The sequence below is a fragment of the Corvus brachyrhynchos genome, unplaced genomic scaffold, assembly GCF_000691975.1.
Source record: "Corvus brachyrhynchos isolate BGI_N302 unplaced genomic scaffold, ASM69197v1 scaffold44, whole genome shotgun sequence".
Classification (NCBI taxonomy): Eukaryota; Metazoa; Chordata; class Aves; order Passeriformes; family Corvidae; genus Corvus; species Corvus brachyrhynchos.
The window spans coordinates 443,250-451,483 of record NW_008238359.1 but is presented as its reverse complement, the minus strand read 5'-3'; the positions used below and the strand labels follow the sequence as shown (position 1 = coordinate 451,483).

The 8,234-nt window shown below is 43.1% G+C and overlaps 1 protein-coding gene across 3 annotated transcripts in view; it reads left to right on the top strand.

The window, feature by feature from the left end:
- The window catches only part of TEAD4 (TEA domain transcription factor 4), a 51,450-nt gene that overhangs the window by 391 nt on the left and 42,825 nt on the right, over positions 1-8,234 (top strand). For 2 of the 3 annotated variants that reach the window (XR_001862473.1, XM_017735999.1), the window contains exon 2: positions 8,072-8,126. The exons of the other annotated variant lie outside the window; for it this stretch is intronic. The gene's annotated coding sequence lies outside the window, so the exon portion shown is untranslated. The remainder of the gene's footprint in view (positions 1-8,071; positions 8,127-8,234) is intronic. 3 annotated transcript variants of the gene reach the window in all.

Here is an 8,234-nt window from a genome sequence, read left to right as displayed (position 1 = left end):
GGTTTCTGTACGGTTCGTAGAGATGTGCTTGGGGAGGGTGGAGAGGTAGAGCAGGACTTTCTGTAGTAAATTTTAATGTAAATTATAGAAGATGTTTTGGGGAAAATCATAACAATCATAAGGAAGCCTATCTGTGAGAAGGTATGTAGGTTGTTGTAGTGCGTTTACCGAAAGATGAGGAAATGTTTTCCTAGTTCAGTTATTCTGAAATTAAGAGTTGGGTTTTGGTGGCATGCCACAGGAAAGGATTAAAAAAACCCCAGACAAGCCAAACACACAAAAAACCAAACAAAAAGCTTTCCTGAGTAATCTTTTATCTTTTAAACGGAGATAATTCCGTTTAAACAATTTCTGGCATGGGATGCTGAAGATAAGGCTTTTTTGCAGAAGAGGGAAGAAGTGTAACTCAACAGGTTTTAAGAACTTCTGTATTTTATAGCGAACGATCACATATGTTAAAAAAAAAAACCGTAACAAAAACAAACAAAAACTCAGAACTAACCACAACTAATTACCAACTTTGTTTTTGTTTAACCTGGAGTTACTCTCATGTTACTTTCTAACCTTAAGAGTTGAGTTCTGCGATTCCTCTAGAAATAAACAACGCAAAATACTTTTCAAGTGCCGGGGGCTGAGTAGGAGGAAAGGAGATTTAGGGATTGGGTTTATTTTTCTCTTTTCCTGTTACTGGGAACAGGTCGGCTTCCCCAGGACCTGATTGTGGTGTCTGTGTGCAGAGTGAGAGAGCGTTCGTTCACCTGTCTGTCCATCTGTCTGGGTAGATGTGAGAGGTTTTATTGTTCTCCCGCAGAAGGAAGTGGGCAGCAGGACAGGGCAGAGAGTAATGGGGAGGAGCGAAAGGAACAGAACAAGGGGGAAGGCAGAGTGGGTATGTAGCAAGTGCTAGGGCTGGGCTGATGCTGCTGTACAGTCACCTGTGCAATTAAAGCCTTTTGGTTTCGAGAGCTTTTTCTCATGACAGAGAAGAGCCTGGGATCGTCTTAGAGTGAATACAGAGCGACTTCTTCATTAGGGCTGCTGCATGCTGAGGGACTGTGGTTTTCTCTGGAACTTGGGTTGGCAGAGTGAAGGGCAGCCAGTCACCTTTTCAGGGTTTTTTTGCAGTGGGTGCAGCCACATTTTCAGGTTTTCCTAAATCCCAGTGGGAATGGCTCCCTCAAACTAGTCTTATCAATCTCTAAACTGGGCTATCAGCTCATTGTTTGTGTCCTCTTGGAGGTGATCCTGGAAGCAAATAAATGTGCGTGAGAATGGTTACCAGGATTTTTCCACTGTCTTGGATCCTGCCACTTCTTTTGGATTTTTAAATTATTGCTACCGATGGTTTTCAAGTATTTTAGGTTATTACTGTGATAAGCATTTTAATGTTGCTATATTATAGAACACCTGTGGGAAAATGGTATGAAAATAGTACTGCCAAGCTTTCAAGAGAAAAAGGGCTCCATGGCACCCTATCTTGCTTGTGGTTTACATAAAATTACAGTTGCTGTTGGTTTTTTTAATCAGGTATTAGTTTTGCACAACACAAGTAGAGTAAGTAGTTTTGAGAGGGTTGCTGAAAAATAGTTTCCAAGAGATGCTGCTTTCATCTCTGTTTGGATGCTCATTCACAGCTTTCCTTCCTTGGTATTATGCGTCATTTTCTGCATCTTTCAGCTCTTGGTTCCATCCCAGCGTAACCCAAGGGGTGGGTCCACAAAGACTTGAGGCTGGCACTGCTGTGGACCTGTCCCCAGAGCCTCAAAGTACCCATTTCCTTACTTGTCACATCTCTGTGCTTTGTCACTGGCAGGGACGCTGGCACTGCTGTTCACTGCCCCGGGGCAGGGGGCTGATCCAGAGGAAAAGTAACACTAGCTTTTAGCAAGTTCGTTTTCAGCCACATCTGTTCTCCAGTCGAGGTAGTTAATCATACCGTCATGTGCCGGTGTGTCTGGAGAAAGGGGGTGCAGTGACTAGGAGGTGAAGGGTGGGGGAAGAATGGGGACATTTTCTTAATAACATTGCCATTTTTCTCCACCTTAGGTAGTTCCTTGGACCATGTCTGCAATAGCTCCTGTGAGAGTGAAATGGTTTTCTGTTTTATCTGACCATGACTGTATCTGAAGAAAGTGAAAATTTAGTATTACCTTTTTGTAAAGATCTATTGTACTTTCCCTATAGCTCATGTTTGTCTTTTGTTCATTTGTTTGGTTTGGGGTTTGGCTTGGTTTGGTTCTTCCCTCCCGTGTCCCCAAGCTATGTAGAAGTTTTCTTGGGCAAGTTTTTCATCACCCAATGTACATCAGGAAAGTTTTCTTACTCTACTGCATCAGTTTTTGCCTTGCTGTGTATTTCTCTGAAATGACTGCTTATTATTTCTCTCTGCATTTGCACCTTCTACATTCTTACAAGCTACTAGTGAGGCTATACTAATAATATTTTTCAATTTTCTAGGTCTAATTATTGGAGGTTTTTTGTACTCTTCACTTTCTTCAGTTTATCTGTGTTTTTTTGTCAGAATGAGATCCAATATTCCACGAGTTTGGAGTGATTCATCTCTCTTCATTGCCTTGAAGTGATATCTGAGCCCAGGCAGATTAAAGTCACATTGGTCATTTTGCAGAAGCATTTGCTTTGCAGACAACTCTCTCATTTGTTCAGCATTGTCACTCTTGCCTGTCTTTAGCTCCTGCTTCTGGCAGGGCTTTTTCCTTGATTTTGTCTCTGGGTTTTCTTTGCATTACTTTTTCCACATAGTCCTATTTGTCTCCCTTGCTTCTTTCCTTTTCTATTTTACACTAACACCCTTTGAGTTGTTTCCACCCACCGATGTTTGTAAACTTCATGCTGTATCACCTGCAAGTTTCATTAACGTTACCTTGAGTCAGTCTTAGATCTTTATTTAAGATGTCAAAGACAATGGGACTAGAAAAGATCCCTGCAGCAACCCAGTAGATGCCCTCTGTATCTGTTGGTTCTGTTTGTATCTCATCATATATCGTACCTGTATTATATATCACATATATCACTATGCATAGTTTTGAAGCCATTCGTTAATTTTTGAATAATATGATCAGTACTCTCCAATGCCAATCTGAAGTAATTTTTAGCTGTGATTTCTGTACAGTGTAACAAATGCTATTTTAAATCTAAACTTATTTCATTGTGCACTGTGTTCTTTTCATTCTCTACCTTCACAGCATTTCTGTCCTCCTTTGAGGAGCAATCAGGTTTATTAGGATTTACAGTAACGGATGCTGCTCTCTCTCCAACTTCTGCCAACAACCACGCTAAATAAATGCCAGCCTGTTCCTTTGTAGAGCCTTGTAAAAAAGCCATGAGTTGGCATGTGTGGAGCTCCTTACAAGATCTGAGACTAGATTATTAGAAAGAGTTCTTTAGGGTTAGGAGGTGGTGTTTTGAGTTCCTGGGGGGTTTTTTGGGATGGGGGGAGGGTTTGGTAGGTTTTTGGTTTTATTGTTCCTGCCCCTTGGGTCCTCTTTTTTTCTGGAGATGATGCAGTCACTCCCCTTTGTTTTTAACACCATATGAATTAGACGTTTTCCTGCTAGGGAGGGGCAGGTTTTCCAGTTCCTGGTGCTACTGGCTGAGTCACTGGCTCTGTTTTTCTGTTCTCTTGTAGGTTTATAATTACCTTGTTCTTACCTTCTTTAGAATGTGATTGCCAAAGGGTAGGTGTTTTACACTCCTGTATTTCTGAGTGCCAGTGGCTTTCAGAGCCTGGGTGCAAGCCTTTGAAACATCTGCTTTGCTATTGCCAGAGAGAATAAATCATCGTAGCCCTCAAAGTGCCTCCCTTCCAACAGTATGGTAGCCACTAATGACAGATGTCCAGGCATAGTGTAATCTCTTGTAACCTGGAATGCTTTAACTAAGGAGGAAATGTCAGGAGAACACAGAGCAGGTGTGTACTGAAATGGAGAGGGACGATTTGCTGATGTGTCTTAAGTTCATTTTACCTGATCATACATTGCCACAGCTCATTGAAATAAAGCTCATTGGTACCAGACTAGCAGGACTTAAGCAGGTCTTTTGGTTTGAAAAGCTAGTCAGCTTAGGGGGGAAAAAAAAGGTGTAAAAGAGAGGTTTGTGTAAGAAGATTATATCCAAGCACTCTCACTGCTCTTTGAATTATCTTTATAAAAATAAAATAATAAAATTCTATTTATTTCTCTGCCCCCACTTGTTTGTGAAGGATCTATGTGATCAGAAGAAAATAACTGTGCAGGTGAAACATGTAAATCTCTGCTTTTCTCCACCCAGTATGTGAACTGAAAAATAGAGTAGCAGCATCTTTTTGCAGTGCTTTTGGTCTTAGGTTTTATTTGTAAGAACATGCTTTAAAAACTGGAGTAGTAGAGTCTGTGGTTGGCTGTGTCCCTTTAAGAATCTAGTTTTGCTTGGCTAGCTGCCCTTGTTCTCCTGTAGATTAATCCAGCAGAAGGTATATAACCTGTTGACCTTCCTGGCAAGAAGGGTCTGGAAGGGCAAAGAGATAAATCAAAAGGTTCATGCTTTCCTGTAATATGTGGGGACAAGTTTGTTTTTCAGATTTTGACATTTCTTTTCTTTTTCTTTTTTTTTTTTTTACTGATTCCAGTTTGAGGGTTGGGGTTGTAATTACAGATTCTCATGATTTTCATTTGGTTTCTATGAAATCGGTTTATGCCACATTTAGAGAGAGGAAAGAGTTTGAACTCAAAATTACACTGGTCTGAGTTGAGGGTGGCTTTACTGTCTCGTATCAAACTGGTAGGAGCATTGGAATCTGGTAAAAATGTCTGGTGTGTCCTTGCTAGGAAATTTCAGACTGTTCTTCAGAAAGGTTGACTTTCGCTAGTGTCAGCCTTAAGAACTGAGCGTGTAAGCAGTAAATGTTGACCTGCTGCATGATCCAGATGGGTGTGTACTCCAAACCTGAGCTGGGGTGGTGCCTGAATACCCCAGGAGAGTGCAGCTGGGTTGGTAGCCATGAGGAGGGTTCATTTATGTGATGCAGGTGTTTAATCATGCTTCTTCTTTACTTAGGTATTGCATTATGACAAGCATCAAACCCCTTTAAGCTCATGCCAGACTACTACTAAAATCAAAGCACATGTGTAATTGGTTGACTGAAGGTGGAAAAGTGAAAAGAGCACTGAGCATTTGTCCCGTTTTATATACCTGTTCTGGCTGTTTCTGATTTGCATTTGTCTTGAGCCTTTAGTAGGGGGCTTAGCCCTGACCAGACAGGTCATGCCCGCAACACAGACCACCTGCAAGCACAACAGAAAGGGAAATTTGACTGCATTCATGGGTTGTGTGATCGCTGTCTGTCTATTCTCTTTTAAGTCTCTTAGCCCAGGTTCAGCTATTTCTTTTCTTGGAGACTGACTCTAGTTTTGGAGCTAAACATTTCACTGCTTTGGATGAGATTTGCAAACATCTGTCTCCTGTCTGAGTTCATGTGCAATTCTGCCATTAGTGTCATGGGAAGCTAAGGATGTCCAAATTGCGAGGCTTTGCTGGAACATCTATCTTTGAGTCCTAGACAAGAGCTTGAAAGACGTCATGAGCAGGAGGCAGGATTAGGAAACAAGAATTTGATTTTGATATCATAAAGTGGGCATTATGGGTCTCAGCTTAGTGTTACTTGTCAGCAAATAGTCAAAAGATACTCTATTTCCAGACAATGTTAAACATGAGCCCCTCTGAAGTTACCACTTGCAATTGCAAATCACTTTTAAAGTTAACCTTTTCTTGTCTTTTTTAACCCTATTCTGATTTTGCCATTGGGTGGTTCAGTCACATCTTTGTGCTATACATTTTTCCATAGGTAAAATGGGGGCTTTTGAGCCTGATGGTGAGATTTTCAGGACAACTGAATTTCAGTGGAATTAGAAGCAAGGAGGTTTTTTTAAGGTTGCGACTGAAGGTTCCCTATCCTTAAATAATTAAGTGAATAATACTCTTTGGGAAAATGCTTGGCTTGATTTATTTCTGTCTCTAGCTTGGTTTGGTAATTCCCAAGTAATTTTAGTCAGTCAATATCTACACTTGTCTGTAAAATGGGACAGTTACAATTTTCCTGTGTTAGCTGACACTACCAATGCTTCTGCGATAGAAAAGGGACGTGATTATCTGACTTCCTCCTGGTTCTTGCTTTCTAACCAGCTCCATGGAGAATGACTCCTGGTGACTGCTGCTGCTAGCACGAGGGTGACGAACCATTTTCACCCTGCCACAACCTTCATCTGTTGGGGAAGCTGTGAAACACATGCCACATGTCTTGGAAAGTCAGGGAGAATGGGAGCTCTGGGAACAGTTCCCACATGGGAGATAACAGTGACTCCCCAGGAATTCCACTGTTCCTTTGAGAGCTGGGGCCAGCCCAGTGCGTGGCTCCATCCCAGCACAACCTGGCAGTGTCAATCTCTGCTGCCCTTGCTGGCTCGTTTTTCTCTCCCAGCTGAGACATAAATCACCCAGTAGTCATGTTGTCAGTCCAAGGCTGGTGGCCTTGTGATGTGGCCTGTACATGGGAGCTGGGCACGAGTTGCCCATTGCTCAGGATCGATCCCTGAGTTGGCCACCCCCAGACTAGTGGGATCAGAACTGGCCTTTGGGTTTTGTTGTTGGATTGTGGGGGTTTTTTCTCCCCTCCTTAGGGCAGCAAGGCTCTGTGCTGGTAGTCATGTTGTCAGTCCAAGGCTGGTGGCCTTGTGATGTGGCCTGTACATGGGAGCTGGGCACGAGTTGCCCATTGCTCAGGATCGATCCCTGAGTTGGCCACCCCCAGACTAGTGGGATCAGAACTGGCCTTTGGGTTTTGTTGTTGGATTGTGGGGGTTTTTTCTCCCCTCCTTAGGGCAGCAAGGCTCTGCTCTGTTTCCTTTATCTCAAATGTAACAGATTGGATGGTGTGCAAGGCCACACACCGCCTTATCTCATCACATCCTGTTTGACTGCATTATCCAGGGCTGCACTGATAGAAGTTCTCCTCTCTCCTTGCTTTGATTTATATCACTCTGCTGGACGCTACATCCTCTCTCTGTTTCAGCCAGAGCTAGCTACTGCAATAATTTAAGAGTTGTTTTGCTTTGCTCGGGAAGTCAGGTGCCTTTTGAACAGCAGCTGCTGCAGGCAGTTTCGGTGTAGCAAACAAACCAAGCTTGATTTTGTGTTAGGCAGTGTGACAGGCTGAGTAGCTGGAGCCCAGCCTCCTGCTGGATGAGCAAACAAACCAAGCTTGATTTTGTGTTAGGCAATGTGACAAGCTGAGTAGCTGGAGCCCAGCCTCCTGCTGGATATGATCTGAGGCTAGTAGTGCACGTTCCTTTGTAAACCAGTCTTATTCAGTGTTGAGACAGAGACAAAAATCTCACCATGCAGCCTGTGGATGTAACGAGTGTATTGCCTTGCCCAGTACAGAGAGGGAAATCTCAGTTCTTTCCTCCTTGCCTGGCACTACGGCTAGTTAGGAGCTTTTACATCCCCTGCAGCCAGTAACACTTACCTTAACTGGTTTTATTCATGGGATTATGCAGCAGTACTCTGGTGTCATGGGTGGATAGGGCCATTCACAGGGAATAGCCAACATTACTCAGGATTGCAGGAGGCCCGGGGCAAAAAGTGAGATGACAGCCAGGCTCAGCCCTTGGCTAAGCTGTTACGGAGTGTTTGAGCAAAGCCCCCTCAAAAGGCTCAGAGAACTGCACCCACCCATCTCCACTGTCTCCAGGTTGCTTTAATGATGGGAGTGCAGCTCCTAAGGAGCCTGCGGAACTGGTTGCTACCTGGTGCTGCAAAAGTGCTGTTACCTTCCTAGCTACAGTTCAGTGCCAGTTGGGCTTGCTACAGTTGCATCCTTTTTTCTTTTTTCTGCAGAGACCTTGTAAACTTGTCCATGATTTTGTCCTCTTTTGTCTGCGAGCTTTAACAAATCTTATTTATTGTTGAATACCTGCTTTCCCACCTTTTCCCTTTCCAGTATGTTTTTCCTGCAGTCTTTGAGTTGCACCGTCTGGGAGCTACTCATCTACTGATTGCACTCATTTTTCTCTTTCAGAGGAGCTAAGCTATTCTTGTAGTGTCCCATAGAATTTCCCAGTCTTCTTCCTCTGGTAAGTTTGAATGCTATCTTCCATCTTGTACCTTGAGCAATAGGTTTCTTAGTATTGCAGACTTTTGCTTCCCTAAACCCAAATCTCCTTGTATTGAGTGCGTCGTGT